This window comes from Argiope bruennichi, chromosome 6 (assembly GCF_947563725.1).
Source record: "Argiope bruennichi chromosome 6, qqArgBrue1.1, whole genome shotgun sequence".
In the NCBI taxonomy this organism is placed as follows: Eukaryota; Metazoa; Arthropoda; class Arachnida; order Araneae; family Araneidae; genus Argiope; species Argiope bruennichi.
This window is the reverse complement of record NC_079156.1, coordinates 75,426,952-75,446,319: the sequence shown is the minus strand read 5'-3', so window position 1 is coordinate 75,446,319 and position 19,368 is coordinate 75,426,952. Positions and strand designations below refer to the sequence as shown.

Genomic DNA, 19,368 nt, shown 5'->3' with positions numbered 1-19,368 from the left:
TACATGGTCTGCCCTCAATTGTATTTAAATGAAAACTCGCCATATGATAATGTATGTGCATTTAAATAAAGAATATCCAAATTACGCTAAATCTTCGTTAAAGTTTCAATATTTAAACAAAACTAAATTTCAAAATAATCTTTTTTGAAGTAAAACAGTAAAATAAGACGTTAACCCTTTTTTGCATGATGATGTAAATTTTCATCATAACATTTAATGAACCAAAAATTGGTTGTTTCTGGCAACTATTTTCAAGACTGTTGCTTAATAAGGAAGGAACGTAGCTGTTAAAAAAATAAATGTCACAATCATTATAGCGGGTTTGAACTTGTCATTCCACTGTTTGTTGTGGTTGGAAGAAATGTGCGATTTCTTGAATATTTTTTATAACTGATCAGAGATTTTTTTGCTAAGAAAAGCGATAATGAGTGTAGAAATTTAGAAGAGAGAGACACTAAAGATTTTGTACTGAGCTTAACATGTAAATTTGCGTGATGATGGATTTTCCATCATATTGTTTTTTAATTATTTTATATTATATATTTATACTTGGATTTTTTGAACATTTTTCCTTTAATATAGAGCATGATTTATATCACTTTGATTTAATTCATGATGATTAAATATATCAATGAATGAATTATATCACTTTGATTTAATTCATGATGATTAAATATATCAATGAATGAATTATATCACTTTGATTTAATTCATGATGATTAAATATATCAATGAATGAATTATATCACTTTGATTTAATTCATGACGATTAAATATATCAATGAATGAATTATATCACTTTGATTTAATTCATGACGATTAAATATATCAATGAATGAATTATATCACTTTGATTTAATTCATGATGATTAAATATATCAATGAATGAATTATATCACTTTGATTTAATTCATGACGATTAAATATATCAATGAATGAATTATATCACTTTGATTTAATTCATGATGATTAAATATATCAATGAATGAATTATATCACTCTGATTTAATTCAATTTAATTCATTACACACAAAACCGTGTAAAGAAGGGTTAACTTTTCCCCATTTCTAACAAAAATGCTTACATACTTTGATAAAAAAGAATTCTAGATAGTTTTTGTTTTGTATTTTATAGATGGCACGCACACAAATATTACAACTAATATCCTTACAGTTGGGAGAGCCTGAAAATTAAATCAATGACTAATAAAGGAAAAAAATGAGAAACTGGACTGAAAATAATTTCATTATAAATACAATTGTAATTACAAAATCACATGCAAATTCGATATATTTTAATCATTGTGGTTTTGAGTTATCGGGTTTACATGCTTCTGAAAGTACAGACCGACAATCGTTCAACTCTCTTTAGGATTTGGTTTAAAATCTGACAGGTGTCTACGCTATATATTGTTACGAAATTTCCCGGGGTTCGTTTGGGACCACTTTTTTTCATTATAGTTTGCACAATGGTTAATGATGTAATAAATAAATAATTTTTCACATTTATTCTCTTCAGTATCTTCGCATGTTACAATGTATTGATAATTGACTTCGCAATTGATCATAAGGTATTACTATTCGCTCAGGACATTTCAGAATTTGCGTTAAAAGTTTGCAATGAAAACCTGCTCAAGACCAGTTTCTTTCGTATACTAAAAGAAACAACAACTTCCAGTATGCGACAACTCCTACCTTTTCTGAAGGGTACGCACACCAAATTGGAAATGACATTAAAAGCATATACTAAAAAGTGATACGGCGGATCTTCAGCGATACACCCACTGAACAATTTCTCAACCTTATTTACTGAATCCAGATTACCTTATAAACAGCTTAAGAGAGAACTATATTTCAGAGGCTTACATCTAATACCATGGAAAGGCAAGATTCCCCCCTCCCCACAACTGTGCACCAGAAAAAAAAATTCTGCAAAATAAATAAAAATAAAAATAGAATTGAGAACTAAGAACTTTTTTTTTTTTTGCGCAGGTATTCGAAAAACAGAACAGGTCCCCCTTTGAAGTCGTAAAACTCTTCGTCTTAAGATATTGTATCTCAGGTGAAACCGCTATTTTGACTTCAATGCACGTAGAAGCAGAAGATTACTTGACATGTTTAGATCTTACACTAGTCGAGAAGGTGAATAAAAGAATGAAAAAAAGGACTGCTTCTATCTCAAAAAGGGTTACAAGTTTTCCAAGGGCACACACATCTGAATTCCCCCTTGTCTGAGCCTCGCTGTGGTGAACCTTAACAACAGCTCAAGAGATTTGGGCTAAAATATATTGCTACGGTTAAGAAACAGAAAACAACAAAACAAAACTCACCTTACAACATCGTCGTTGTCAAAAAAAGGAATGTCGCACTCTTGGGTAGCGTGCCTTGAACTGAAGCTCTCTTCAACAACTAAATAGAAAAAGATAGTTTATTTTAGAATTCATGGAACTCTCAAACAGTATCGAAAGAAACGGATATAATAAAAATATTTAAAATGCATCTTAGTAAAATAGTTTTGAATTCATTGTATTTAAATTATCAAATTGCATTTAAACAGCCAAATTTTATCTCATTTGCTATTATACTGAATGAAACCATAAACATTATAATTAAAAGTTATTTTTTAAATTTATATAATAAAACTAGTGACAGTATTAGGTATTTTTAGATTTATTAATAATATTAAGTGCTATCATATCTAATATGTATAGTTTTATTTGTTGTTCAAATTTCATTTAAACAACAAATTTATCTCATTTGCTATTATATTGAATGAATTAATTTTTTTAAATTTATTTTTGAAAAATTAGTGAAAATATTTTGCTTTTATAGGTTTATTAATATTTTTAAGTACTATAATAGCTAATTGATATAGTTTAAAGTAAAAATAAATCAGATAATTTCTATTTATAAAGGCAATATTTGGTGATTAAAGCTTAAAGGAAATAAAATTCGTAATTTAATTATTTAATTACATCATTTGCGAATCAAGTGTGTTAACTTTTATGATGGAAATTTTATTTTGGCTTTAATTCTTTTGTGCCAAATATAATTAAATTTTACATTAAAAAATAACAATAGAACTAATTTATTAAATTAAAATAGAAATCAATGGAATTAATTCATTACATTACAATAGAAGCCAATAGATTTAATTTATTACATTAAAAAATAACAAAGCACGAAAACGCAATTGAAAATAATTCTTTAATCGAAAATAATATCACACTATTAAACTATTCGTGCTAAATTATTAATATAAAATTATTATAAAAAATTCGTATATAACTTGCGCAAACATAAGAATAACTATTCCCAAATGCTAATAAAATAACTAAGTAAAATACATATATACATACGCTTATGATAATATCATACCAAAATTTAAAACTTTTAGTAAAAAGAGAATACTACATATTTCGTAATATATAAAAAACTAATTTTTTATAGAAAAAATAACTAAATTATAAACAAAAATAAAGTCATAATTGTAGTTATAATTAAGAGTCTTTGTTAATAACAATCTTCTATTAACAATGATTAACATCTCAGTTTAAAATCTTATCATTAAAAAAATATTCACAGCATATTAAAAGATTAGAGTTAATTGATTAGATTTCAAATATAAAAAGTAAGAATTACTTAAAAATATTTTTAAAATTAATTCATTCTCACTGAGATAATAAACGTATCCATCCGGGCAATTTACACAAAAGAATGCGCATAAGATGAAATAGCCTCATCTGTACAGCTAATCACTCGCAATGTTAGTATACAGTAATTGCGACCAGTAAACATAAAAAGACATAAATTTCACCTTTCACTTGAGACTATATCCCACGGGCTAAAAATAGCCAATCAATGTTATAAAAAACAAACACAAACTAAAGAACATCGAATCTCATCTAATTTGTTCTAGTGCATTTTTCAAAACAAATGGTAAATTAAAATTCCTTCGACCATTAAAGGCATATTGTTTACTTATTCAATTACCCAAGAGGCAGATATTTTTTTCGGTCAGTTAGGAAGGTGATAAGCACCCACACACACATTGCTCTTCTCTGTCATCCCCCTTCGATCCCGATGACCAAAAGCGGCCTGCTGCACGCCGAACGGTTGATAGAGTAATCTCGGTTCTGCCAACTGCTGATAAAAACCCTCCATCAACCACAGGCGGAAGGAACGAGATATTCTTCCACGGTGGAAGTCCAAATTTGCCAGAAAGCGAGGTGCCGTTAAAGGAAGTTTGCTGACCAAAGCTAGACAATGAATTATCTCTGTGTATATAAGTCACTTTGAAGAGGCGTTGAATGTGATTATAGAAAATAATCGTAAAAACATCTTATGGATGAGATTATCATAGCTCGAAAAAGTTTTAACAATTTTTCAGTAGTTTTATAATTTTTATTTATTTATTTCCTTATATTGAATTATTTTTTAAATATAACTTTAATTAAATGGAAATCAAAGATTAATTAGTAGAGATAAGGGGAAAAATTTCTTTTTTTTTCATCGATTAATCATTTGACTATTTTACAAAAGAAATTAAAACCAAATGTAGACAAAATGTGCTTTAGCCATCAATTGTTCCCAATTAAAATAAAATTCTTTATGCATTGACCAAAATGTGACTATAAAATTTTTTTAAATATTTAATAAATAATTTTTTAATATTTATTTTTCAAATTTGTATTTTTGTGAAGTCAAATGAGAAACGATTTAATCGTCCGCTGGCTTTTTATCAATTAATTCAATTTTTCCAACGTTTGGCAGTTTTTATTTCAATTTACCTACATTTTCCGAATTAAATAATGAAATTAGTTTTCATTAGCTTATTATGAATGCGTTTTCAATCGTATTTTTAATTTTCTTTCCATTTTAAACATTTTTGTGTGCACATCGGAATTTAATTTTCATGCATGCATTAAATGCATTTTTCTCAAAATTCTTCACAAATTGTGAAACTATGATTTAATCAGTTGACCAATGTTCAGTTGAGACTAAATTTTAAAATTATCGTTTTTGCTTCGCTTAGATTAGTTATATTAATGCTCCGTTATAAAGCAACACTAGGGCTATTTTGGGATGGATATTCTAATTCTGAACTGCGGTCAGATGGCGAGGATGGCACCCCAGCTGGCACACCTCAGAAGGAGGACATTTGATCCGACAGATTCAACGTGCACCAGACCAGTTTACATGACGATTCTTCGATGAAAACTGGTCTCAATCCTAAAACCCTCCGGCTCCAAAGCCGCGATCTTACTATCAGGACGACGCGGCCCTTCCTTTGCCTTGCAAATGATTATATAGAAATCTTATTTCATAAAATTATGTTCATGATACTTATGTACTTCCCAGTTTGTACATAAAAAATAATTTGACTATCTCAATTTTGAAATATCAAAGACCGAAATGCATATGGAAATAATAACAGTAAACTAATTAAATTGAAAGACAATGTTGTTAAAATAATTAGAAATTTTTTAAGAATTTCATTAAGTAAGCTAAAAACTGCAAAATATCTTTCATATGACAATATCTTTATTACCAGTAGATAAAGAAATAAAATCACAAATGCACAGACAAAAATAATTTCACGAATATTGTCTATAAAACTCAATAATTTTAAATTCTGGCAAGATTATATAAAATTTTGTTTCGGAATGAAAATATTTTATGAATTCCGGTCATTCACATATTTTATAATCATCGTATCGAGCTGAATTTTCATCATGCTCAGAGAACAGTAGACGACACATTTAAGGGACTTTAATTCGTATATTGCCAGACGTTGTAAAGTAATTACAAAACCAGAAAATGATCCTCATTTATTGACATTTGAATTTTATTTCAAAATTCATTATTTGACATAATGATTAAAGATAGTAAGAGCTTTAACTTTTAAGAAAGATTTTTTACAGAATCAGAATCGTTAAATTAATTTATATATGCTTAAATATAATACATATATTATTCTGAAAACAATTTACTCGTGTTATTTTTTTTTAAACATGATGCAAAACAAAAATTTTTTTCATTTTTTAAAATTAAAAATCTGTATATTTTGTCATTAAAATCGAATATATCTTTCTTTAAAAAAAACATTATTTACTTAATGCTATTTTAAGGAATTAAAAAGTTTTTCAATGGAAAATAATTGATTTGGCACAAATTAACAATCATCCGAATTCAAACAGACATAGCACCAAAGGAAATAAATGAATAATATTGTATAATTAAAATAAACTATATAGTATAATCAACAATAATTTCAATAGAGAGTTTGCTAAAAAAATATGGGAATTTTATGATACGATAGGCTTCCTAATTAGATCTTCAGTAGATTATAAAAAGGAGATCATATAATATATTGATGCTAAAAAAACAATTTTTTTTATTGTTTACTCGACAAAAAAATTAAATATTACTATTATCATAATCACATTTTCCGCTAAGAATAATCTCCTTTTCTATCGTTTATCTTTGAACTAACAAATTAATATTTACTATGCTGAAAGATAAGAGAAATAAGTATATAAATTTATTTTCCTCTATTCCAAATACTGTTTTATTTTGTATCATAATTCAACAAAGCTCAAAAGAGCAAAGCTTGAGATAACGGCAGAAGTTGTGAGATAAGAAATATTGAAAAGTAAACAAGGTTTCAGAAAAGAAGATACAAGAAAGAATTCATATCATGTTGCGTTTATTTAAATAAGCAATTTTATAATTCAACTGTACCATTTTTATAATAAAGAGGCCGAGATTGGAATGAATGATTGTACTCTAACTCTTATTGTATGATTTGTACGTTAAACATCAATCACAACTTTCAGTGCCATAGAGCATTTAATTTTTTTTTCTGTATTACCATTTTTGTTTTATAATTAACAAGTAAAAAAGTTTTGAATATGTGCTTATTTTTTTCATTTTACAGTTATATCAGAATTTGGAACAATAAATGCTACCGTATTTGTTTAAATTGCCAGTTCCATAATAAATTCACAACAGCAATGGTAAAATGGTTTCTTTTATTTAATACATTATTCGAATGTGTAAAAGTTTCTACAGACTTCGAAGTCATGCAGGTTATTAAATTATAGCATTACGATTTTTTTGTTATTAAAAGAAATGTTATAATTACAGTCAATTGTTTCATATCATAAATGTTTTTAGAAAAAAATGAAATAGTATATAGATATTTAATTCTAACACTTTCATTCAACTTGTCGAAAACACATTTTCAAAACAGAGGCAGAGAGAAATTTGGAAGTATCATTTGAACATAGCGAATGAAAATCATTCAATAGATTGAAATAAATGAACCACACATAAAAGAGAACATAGAGAAAAAGAAAATAGACGAAACCGTAACAAATACTAAAATTATTCTGAATTTCATAGATTTTTCCAGATACAAAAGAATAACTAATAATTGCAAAGATTAAATATTTCGGAATTTCATGAGTATTGTCAGATGAAAAATATAAATTTAAACAATATATTTACAGTTTTCTTGCCAAAGAATTCCATTTCAGATCAAATGAAAACATATAAAGAAAAATATACATGAAAAAATACGTAATTTTAATCCAAAGATAAATATTTCGAATTGGAAAAATTTGTTTAAAAGAGCCTACTAAAAAAACTGGAAATCAAAAAATCCTTGCAGATAAATAAAAAAAAATTATATCAAGGAAATTTTCATGTTACAAATTCTCTTAACACTTAAATGTATAGCGATATAAATCGGCATCGCATGTTTAAAACTTCATATATCTTTATGTAGCAACCATTTCATAATGTTTTTTAATATTAATTTTACCAAAACTATTTTATCGTTTCCGAACGCAACTGAAATCTTTGAGAGTTTATTTCTTTATCTGAGATAATTTTCATTTCGGGCACGCTATCTGAGTACAATTTCATTTCAGCGAGTGTTACAAATTACAATTGTCATCATTATGATGTGGTGTCCTCATTACCACAGAAAGGGGGTGCAGTACCTTCTGAGGATAAAGACCCCCGAGCACCCGAGGGCAGAAGTCTCACTTCTAGCTCATACGAAGATGACACACACACATTCGCTTGCACAACCCCTTTTTACAAGGGGGGGGGCACATTCACACACCTCATAGATACAACACAGATGAAGAACAACCACGCTCGAACCGGGATTCGAACCCGGGACTCCAAGATCACGGGGAAGATGCGCTACCCCTATGCCAGGACACCGGCACAAATTACAATTATTTATATAAAGAGTAATTAAATCATATAGGAAAAATTATTTTCGGATAGAAACAAGGTAAGAGTAACAAATAATATTTAGTAGATTAGTAGAAATTAAGGAGTGATTTTTCATGGTAATGTAAAAATACATCAATATGTTTTTTGTTTTTTTTTTGAAAATGAAAAATAATTCTTATTATATATATATATATATATATCCCATTAACTACAGTTATTTCCTGGTTGATTTTAAATTTTATTTATTAAGTGTAAAAATTCATGCATTTAAGGGTTAAAAAATATAACGCTTTTCGTGGAATATTACGCTGACTGAAATAAAAATTAAAAAAATAATAATATAAAAAAAACGTGCATTTTTTTTTCGGAGAAATCTCAAATTTCCTGAAACAAGCTAATTCTGACCCTTCTAGTTTTCAGTATTGTTTTACCGATTGCAATCAGAAAATCTGGCAACAACGAAATCGTCAACCCTAGACGAATTATTCGAAATATTGTAGTTTCCAGGCAATCGTGCTCGCTCCAGTGGTTCAAAGCACGAATATCTGCTCAACAAGGAACGCCTTGCAACCAAGCAGAAGTAAGATAAAAAGAACAAAAAAATTAAAGAACTTAATTTATAAAAAAAAGAATAAATAAAAATTAAAAAAAAAAAAACCTCGGGTCATGAGGCACAACTATCAGCATAAGTCATAATCTATTTTACAACATTGTCACGTACTCACTTAACCGTTTACCACGCGAAAGGGTGTTTACCATCTTCGCAGAAAAGAGCCAGGGCGAATTTATTGAATGGTCCTGTTTTTTGTAAGTGTTTCTTATTGCTTGTTTTTTATTCAGCAAGATTTGCGACTACGATGGGACGTCAGGTTTCATTCATTCACTGGGTTTCGGTTTAATTTCATGGACCTACGTTTGAATATGGATGTTGGGTTTGCATTAATGGGCGAATAAATCAAGTTGTTGAATAAGGGATTGGTTATAATTGCTAGAACATGACGAAGGCCTTCTCCTCTCGTTAATTTTTCGCATTGAACTCGCAAAATGTTAGATGGAATTATTAATTTTGATTTAAACACAAATATTTCTATTGTATTAATATTTTAATTTTTAACGCTTCTTTGCATGTTGATGGAAATTTCCATCATAATATTTAGTGAACAAAAACATTGTTGTTACTAGTAGCTTTTTCACGACTATTGCATAATAAGGAATGCAGATATCAAAAAAAGAAAAGAAAATGTCACAATCATTATAGTGGGTTTGAACTTGTCGTTCCGCTGTCTGTTGTGATTGAATGAAATGTGCGATTTCTTGAATATTTTTTACAACTAATCTGAGATTTGTTTGCTAATAAAAGCGATAATGAGTGGAGAAATTTAGAAGAGAGGGTCATTGAAGATTTTGTACTGACCTTAACATGTAATTTTGCATGATAGTGGATGTTCCCATCATACTTTTAAAAATTATTTTATATTATATATTTATACTAGGATTTTTTTAACATTTTTCCTTTAATCTAGAACATGAATTAGATCACCCTGATTTATTTCACACACACACACACACAAAAAAAAGAAAAAGAAAGAAAGAAAGAAAAAATCATGCAAAGAAGGGTTAAACACACCATCTGGAATACTACCATGTTACACAAAAAAGAACATCCAGTGGTTTAAGCCCAGACAAAATATATTATTATTTAAATTTAGAATATAATTATTTTCCATCATTTATTTCTTAGTGATAAAATTGACAGAAAAATGATTTATATTGAACTTTAAAGTACTTTTTTAACAAGCGAAAAATTAAGATTATCAAAAAATATATTTCATTAAATATGCAAAGATTTTAACACAATAGCGTGGATTTATCTGATAAAAAAATAAATGCAACAAATACTGTGGCTGTGAAATAGCATTTAAGTAATAAGCGAGGCTCAAGAGGCAAATGTATTAACTCCTAATGTTAACAACACGTTGTTTTACGCTTTGTTGCAGCATTACATTGGTTATCTCCCCCCCCCTTAATACGATGACTGAAATATAACAAAAATTAAATTGGAGCGATATATTTCATATGCATCTCTTAATCATATATCATCTATAATGAAAATATGAGACTTAAAGGTATACTATAAAATGAATTTTATCCTGAAAATTATAAGGAATTTTCCTAATACCAAATAAACAGCTGCCATTATTAACATAGATGTAAACATAGACGATACACTTTTCTAGAAAAGCTTTTAAATTATTAACAAACAACATTCAGAAATTTCTATGCTTTTTGAAACAGATTTAAAATTTCTTTCAAATGTTATCTTTTTATTTTTTTCCCATATGAAAAATAAAGCATTATTTGTTTAATATTTTCAAATCAAAATTGCTTTAAAGTAGTTAGAACTCAAATAGATCCGTTGTTTATCAAAACAATATTTTCAGTTACGAAACTCAGTTATTATTTTCTTACGAAAGTAAAAAAATCTCATCTCCTTTTTTATTTTTATAATAAAAAAATTCATACTTCCTTTTTAGAGGATTCATAAATTCTGTTTATACATTTTTTTTGTCTGAAACGGAATATGTCAAATAACGGCATACAAAAATCACAGCAATAAAAGCAGCAAATTTTTAAAGTACAGTAATTTAATTTATCGTCTGTAGCGCCAATTTTATTAGGATGGGAGATTATGTACATTTTACACTTGAAATTGTTTCAATTGGATTTCTCTATTTTAGAAGAATATAAAAAATAATATATCAATACGATGTCATATTAATATATTATTTTTACAGATTTTTTTACTATAAAAATATTCCAACAAATCATTTAATTTTAAAATGCTTTTACTAGCTTCCCCATCACTATAATCAAGAAATCATTTTTACGATTTAAATGGCATTTACTCCTACCAGGATATTAACTTTCACTTCACCTCGTTTTATGTATTGTGGGATATTACAAAATATGAAAATTTCTATTCGTTAAAGACTTGTAATTAACATTTTTGATATTTTGGGAGAATAATAATAAGAACTTTTTTTTAACGGCGTTTCTCTTAAATGAGTTCAAATGGATACGAAAAAACAACAAACTTAAAGCACACAGAATAATTCTAAGAAATACTCATATAAATTTTAACCACAAACCTACTTCTGACACATAATTTCCCGCTTTCCAATAATAATTATCTAAACGAGATCATACCTGAAGCAATATTTTTCTTGGAAATACATTTAAGAGCCCTAAGCAAGAGACAGTTTTCACGTCACCTCTATCACTTAATCTACAATTATCTTCTGTTATCAGTTATTAGACATAAAAATTACATTCAGATCAGTAGCATAAAATTCTCTGGTTTGAATAGGAAAATAGCATTACCATAACAGGAAATAATATTATATCATATTAAAACCTCATCAAAAAAATAATAATAAATGTAGACTTTGCGTTGACGGAAAAATAGCTTTCGGCAAAAGTCGCTTTGTATATATCTTAAATTATCTGTTTGAATTGTCGTATTCAAGATAATGAAAGTAATATCTATTGTGTTTTGTTTACATTGACGTCGAAATTTACTTACTATTTTAAATATCTTTAGCTATAATTATTGCTCATTAAATAGACATATAAACAATGCATGTAAAAAAATGAAACACTCCTGTTATACCTTTTGAGCCTCATTTTCCCAGTTAGTGAAAAGCAATTAAATTGAAAAGATTGTACTTTAAGGTATGATCTCCTGATTTAAATTGCACTTATTAATGTTTTATGAATAGTGCATATAATAACCGCTGATAGATGCAATTTCAAGATGAGTTTATAGTGTAGAAATAGAGTAATATTAATTGAGGAAAATAACTTGGATACTTTATCCTTTTTTTTTACAGGTGATATTTTCTTAAGACCAGACAAATGCTATTTTTATTGGTTTAAGCAAACCACTATACTTGAATTTCTCAGATTATTTTATCACTGTAAAAATATCATTGAGGGCATTATTTTTGCGAGGATAGATCTAATATATATATATATATATATATATATATATATATATATATATATATATATATATATATATCTTGGATTATTTTCCCACAAAATAACAGAAAAAAGAAGTGATTAAAAATTATCTTTGTTATATAGGCAAATTTCTTTCAAATATGTTCAGTAACTTCAAAGGAAAATAAATAAAATTACGAATTGCAGAATATATGGTAAAGCGCCGAAATAATCGGGTTTTATTTTATTGGCTTATTTTGTTGATTTTACGTTTCTATTCATGAAATTAAAATTTTTAAATTTCACCTTTAATATTTCAAAAGTTATTTCCTTTTTAAATTAGAATGGCGTTTTTAAACATTTTCGGACTTTCTTCATTTTGATATTTTAAAATTGTTTTGTGGTTTTTTTTTTTGTTATTTAATTAATATTTTTGGTCATTTTTATCATAATCAATAATTCTGAAACATTGACTACAACATGTATTCAATTATTTATTTTTCATATCTAACAAGATATGCTTTTTAAACTTAATATAAAACTTGCTTTTTAACTGTAATGCTAATTTCCTACATTTCTTACTATATAAAATTCCAATTTCCCTTGTTTTTAGAAAGTAAGATATCGTAAATGGCACGATATTATTCTGAGACAAATTTTTGTAATACCACTGCTTTTGGTGTTTGCGAATATAAATTTAATATAAGGATTGTATCGAACAGAATGTATGCATTGTTTATAATTTTAAGCTGAACTTTCTTGGGAAAAAATGACAAACACCATTATAACCTAAATTCATCGATATATAAAATAAAAAAATATATTTTGAATTTAACTTTAGATACATCTTGAAGCTCACGCACAGTTTTATGTAACATACTTTTATAAATTTGGAAATAAAATTCAAAGTAAAAATATTTATATTTTTTTTAAAAAAAGAAGAAAACTTCGATGAGTTTTTTTTCAAATTAATTAATTAAATTTAAATTTAAATTAAATTTCTTCTGAAGAAGGCAAGTAAAGATATTTTTTTCAAGATCTAATTTTAATGTTAAATTGTTATACTATAAAAATTTCAATAATACTTAAAAAATGATAAAAAGTTTTCGTGTCAATTAAGTTGTTGAGTAATTACCATGCATGTGAGTCATTACAATTCTTTAAAGTGTTTCTGAATATAACTATTCATATATCATAGCACCGCAATATGATATATTCTGCATAAAACTTCCCAATTCTCAACGATATTTAATCATAATAAATTAAATAACAATTCATATGCTTTCATGATTAAAATGTATGGTTTTAGGAGGAAAAATTTCAATATATATATTTTCTTCTGTAGATAATGACTCAAAGACAAGAAACATATTTTTTTCAATGAAGCTCAAATTTCATTTTATTTTGGGCAAGGCTAATTTGTTCATACTTAAATAAAATAGAACTTAAAGACATCCCTTAAAAATAATTTTTTTAAATGTAGTTATTAATTAATACAAACGTTCGAAAGACATGCTATCCTAAAATATATAGTCAAAAATTAATAAATAAAAGTTTAAATTTAGGTATACAATTTCAGAACTGTCATATTTTCGAGTTTCTGACGTTGATCCAGCAATTTTAATTTCAAAACACAGTTTAAGCTCCACCAAAAATATCTTATTTTGGTGCAGATATTTTTTTCCTCTTAAATGAAGAACTTCACTACACTAAACTTTAAAAAAACACTTTCGAAATAAGTTCTCAGATAGAACTCTTAAAGTAAATTTTCCGAAAACTATCAAGTACAACAACGAGCTTCTAAATTAATAACAGGGCAGTTGAAAGATATAGATATCAACTTTTCGAAAATAACAAAAGTTTTTAAAAACAAACAATTGTTAGAAAATGGTAAATCTTCTGTAAAAGAATCACAAACAAGATCTTAGATCATTTTCCCCAAGAATACGGATGCAAGTATTATGCATGGCATATATCATTTCAGCCACACGGAAGCTAAAATTAAAACACGGTCTGGAAAAAAAAAAAAGTGTAAGAGGGGAAGGAATTAAAAAAATAAAAGAGCAACCTGCAAAACAACCCGCGAAAACTCCTGTTCCATCTCACGGGTCGGAAACTCCCACGCAAGCAAAAATCCAACCCCCATCCTCGTCTTCCTTAATAACAACCAGAAGCAATTAAGAAAAACAAAAGGAAACTTCCACGGCAGGCGTCCAAGGGAAGGAACATGGTCATCCGAAGCCAAAACAAAACAAGAGCCATCAGCACTCATCCATAAGCGAGAATTAAAAGAAAGAATAAACGAATGCAAAGAAAAAAGTGCACAGTTAGCTGTCTTTGCAAGGATCTGAACCCTCTTTCTCACCAATCCACACTTCTTAGCAGCATTCTCACGTTAGGGTACAACAGAAATCATTAAAAGTTCATCAAGTCCCATGTGCCTGAAGCAGACACAGCAAACCTCTTCCTGCCCCCCCCCTCTTTCTCCCAGTTCGTTCAATCGCTAATAGCATACTGTTTATGGGATAAAGGACTAGGGACTTGGAACAGTGGAATGGAAGTTGTTTTTCTTCGGAAGGATGGTTTGTCCCCTCGAAGCCATCATGTCTCAGAGAACAAACTCGTTTAAATAAGTTCATATCGTTGCTACATTTTAGAGGCTATTAATTAGCCAAACCGGTAATGAGGCACACATATAATTTACCATTTTAGAAGCGTACGGCGAATTATTTTCAGTCATCTAATTACTAGTTAATAGAAACTGGTTCTGAAATTATTATGAAGCCTTCACTACATTAGGTCAAGCTTTCATTTTGTTTTAGATGTGGTAAGAAAGAATCATAAGATAACTAAATTATGAAGCTTAAAAAATAATTTCCATTTCTTCTTTCCAGCTTAAAGCGATGTAATATATAATTATAACGTGAGTGCTATTTTGCAGTAGGAAAATTTAGATGTAAAAACATCTCTATTAAAATCTTGCATAAGTATGTTTAATGAACCACAGGCCAATGATTAATTCTCTTCTGAATTTCGTAGATTTTGCATGCAATTAAAGACGCATAAGTATAATAGTCGAAACAATAGGAATTCTAAACTTCTACAAGCATTTGAAAATAAAAGCAATAAAGCTCGAAATATAAGTCAATTTGTGTGTTTTTTAAATAAAAGATTTTCAAATCAGAATCTTAATTTGTAATTCTTCTTAGATTAAAAAAAGTGAATTTTGGTTATTTCAGCATTAAATTTATTATAAAGAATATATGATAAAAAAATTCCGTTTGTATGACGTGACATTGAAATGAAATAAAAAAATAACCATCGGAAGAGGAACGCGATTAAAACTTTTACGGAAAAGTGTTTCCTAAATACTAAAATGTTGAGTCATTTTCCTGTTTTTCTTAATTTGACCAAATGGATGATAAATTTGCGTAAATGCAGTCAATCCATGGGTCACATAATACATTCTGATATTAATAAAGAAAAAAAAATGTAATTATTTACGTGAGAATAATCGTTCCGTAGATAATAATGTTTAAAAGAAGAAAAAATCGACATATAATTAATCTCCAAGAATGTAAAAATAACTAAACAATATAAAAATATATGACTGATTATTGTTTTTTAAAATTTCTAGTTTTAAATCAAAAGCTGAAATGTAAACTATTTGGTGACAAACAGCGCTATATAAGTATTTGCTTAAAATGAAGTAAAATTAATGGACCTGAACAGATAAGATAGTTCAAGATATAAATATTAATAAAATATTGCAGTACATGATATCGTTTCGGAAGTTACAATTTCGGATGCAATACGGCATTGAAAAATACATTTAAATTAAAATTGAAATCTTAACAAACTTAAAGTAAATAAAATAATAATATAACATAGAAGGATTTACAAAAACTAAATCAAACAGAAAATAATTATGAATAAATTAATAAGCAATTTTGTCACAAAATACTGAATAATTAAACACAGGTGACAGCCTAAGATCGCATTTATTGTTTCATTTTATGATTTTAGAGCATACGACTAGGCAGAAATATGTAATATTTATTGCCTCTTATTTGACCAAAATGCTTTGAAATATATATCTCAATAGATATATTATTCAAGAACATATTAATAATGAATATTTACTTTTTATTAATGAAAGAACTATTTATATTTTCTCAAAAGGTGGTATCCTCAAATACAATAATTAGATGTTTCCAATGAGGTCATTGTTGCTCAATTTCTGAAAGGATATATTAAATCTATGGAGATCGAATTATCCCCACTTACTTGGAAAGACGTATCTCCTATGAAAGGAATTGTATCGTAACAGACGATAGCCTTAAAACTCAGTCTTAGTTTCTGCCTCCGCACCTGTCATCCGTGTCATTCCGTTTCCCGAATGTCTCGGAAGGATGAGACAGCACGATTATGGTATGTTGGAAAATTTCTATTTATAATAATAATTTTAATATATTATAATAATAATTTTAAATATATATTTAGCAGTGTAGAGATAAATATATGTTTCGAATCATGTCGTTTAAAATTCTAGGAAAATTTAAAAACACAATTGAATAAAACGTATCTTTTGCATTTAAATTAAAAAAATAAAAAATAATAAAAATAAATAAATAAATATTCGAATTTAAACAAAAAATTTTCATTCTAAATTCTACTACTGCAAAACATACTCACATTAGAATTATATTATTTCTTTAAATGGATAAAAAAAAACAACACAAATTAAAAAATAAATTATTTAAATTTAGAAAATGATATACCAAATCATATTCTCTATGAAATTGCAAACTTAATAAAAATACCAATTCATAGGTTGGAACGAAATAAAAAGCTACTATTTAGGTTATAACGAAGGATTTTTTTTTCTTTTTTAATAAATAGCACGTAACTCCTGAAAATTCTTAGCTCTGATTGCTTTGGACAAAAGGCGTAGTTTCTACGGATCAAAATATTTTCTTTTTCATTTATATACAAATTATGCACCTTCTGTAGAAAGAGAGACAGGCCTCTGAGAGAAAAAAAATTAATAACTGTTTATAAATTTAAAAGTGGAAAACGTTAACTACACAGCAAATGTATTTTGATAGATTGATGGCAGTCTAAATAATGAAGCACTCATAAGTAACAGATGTTGCTTCTGGTTTCTTTCATATTAATTTATAGAAAAATAATTTTTTGAGAGACCACAAATCATGAATAATTCAGAAGACAGTAGCAATAAATTAGTAACTCCAGCCAAAATTATATAACTTATATTAACAATAATTCAGATAAGTCAGTGTTAATATGTTATAACTAAGTTAATCTAATAATAACAAACTTTTATGCCCAGCTACATTTTCACTATTAATTTCTTTAGCATTCGTTTGTTTTATTTCATACAATACAAATTAACAAGATAGACCTATCTGTGAAAATAGAAAAATGAATTAAGATTTTGTAATATTTTATCTACATTTTAAAAGCCTTTATTATATTTATTTAATATTTTACTTCCACTTTTTATTTCTTTTATTTTTTTATTATAATTATCAAATCAAATTTTTTCTGAATATATTGATATTACACAATTTTTTTTATGAAACAGAAAGAATAAATTTTTGAATAATAGAATTCAGAATGTTTCTAAAATTTTAAAATAGAAAAGCAGTTTGAGAAATAATTAATTAATTTTTGTTATTATAATGAAAATAAGAAATGGGTTTTTTTATTCATTTATTGTACATTTATATATTATAAACTGAAAAATAAAAAGAAGGACACTCGATCTTACTCAATTAAAGCATATTTAAACCAATTTTCTTATGATCAATCAATCAGAAAACGTTAATATTTTCATTGAATATATGATTTTAATAATTTTTTATAAATGAAAAGATTTTACTTTATCATGATTTTTCTAAAGATCCGCAATATAAATTGTCAGAAATTTTAGTTATGGAGCTTTTTTAATGAACAATAAAGCATATAAGTTTTAAAAGTTAATTTAAATTCCATCGCATCCTTATATAGACTATAACTCATCAAATAAATTTGAAACTACAATTATTATTTGTGATATTTTCTTTTTTTAATATTATTTATTCAAGATATGATACCTTTCATAACATTTGTAAAGATCCGCAAAGTAAATAATCAAAAATTTTAATGAAATAACTTTTTTTGATAAGCAATAGCGCATATTAGTTTTAAAAGCCATTTTAAATTCTACTGCCTCTTTTTTATATATTATAATTCATCGAATAAATTTAAAACTCAGTTGTCATTATAAATTTTTAATTCTTTTCATTATTTATCTGAGATAGGTTGCCATTTACTGATACCCATGATTTTTCAAATGATTCCCAATATAATTAGAAGTTTTTGCAATAGATTTTTTTAGAAGCAATAACGCATATTAATTTTAAAGCCATTTTAAATTTTCTCGAATTTTTTTATATATCATAAGTAAATCATAAAAAATTTAAAATAGTTATCATTTTTAATTTTTTCATAATTTATTAGAGATAAGTTGCAATTTACTGCTAATTTAAAATGTATTACACATAAAAAATACAATTGCATATTTATATATCATTATCTGTATGAGAATTAAAAATAAACGAATTTTAATTGAAATAAGACAACTTTACTATTTTATTTCCCTCTCTTCGCAATTCCTTCTTTTAAAGTAAACAGTATTTTGCGAAACATATATGGTTCATTGCATGTCGCGCAATACAAGAGGCCGTGTGTACCAGTGCGAAAAATCATTCCCCTACTCAGTAAGTCTTTTTACTTTTGCTTTAAAATAACAAACAGAGAATACCCAAATATTCACCAGAGACCCACCACAAACCTTTTTACGCTGCCAACTCCCTTTTTTTTATTATTTATAAACCACACATCCACTTTAAACTGCTCTTTTTAGACACACACAAAAACACCTGAACTTCCAAACTCCAGGTAGGACCATAGATGGAAGGCAACACACAGGGAAAAAAAAGTTGCGAATCTACTTTCAATTTATTTTGTTGCCTCGCCTCCCTCCAAGCTTTCACTCCTTCCAGAAGAAGAAGCGTTTTCTTTCTCTGTGGTCAGAGTGGAGTTTATT

General features: G+C 27.1%; 1 protein-coding gene across 4 annotated transcripts in view; it reads right to left on the bottom strand.

Moving 5' to 3' along the window:
* The window catches only part of LOC129972117 (zinc finger protein Xfin-like), a 140,595-nt gene that overhangs the window by 77,280 nt on the left and 43,947 nt on the right, over nt 1-19,368 (bottom strand). For all 4 annotated transcript variants that reach the window (XM_056086112.1, XM_056086110.1, XM_056086113.1 and 1 more), the window contains exon 2: nt 2,330-2,408. The gene's annotated coding sequence lies outside the window, so the exon portion shown is untranslated. The remainder of the gene's footprint in view (nt 1-2,329; nt 2,409-19,368) is intronic.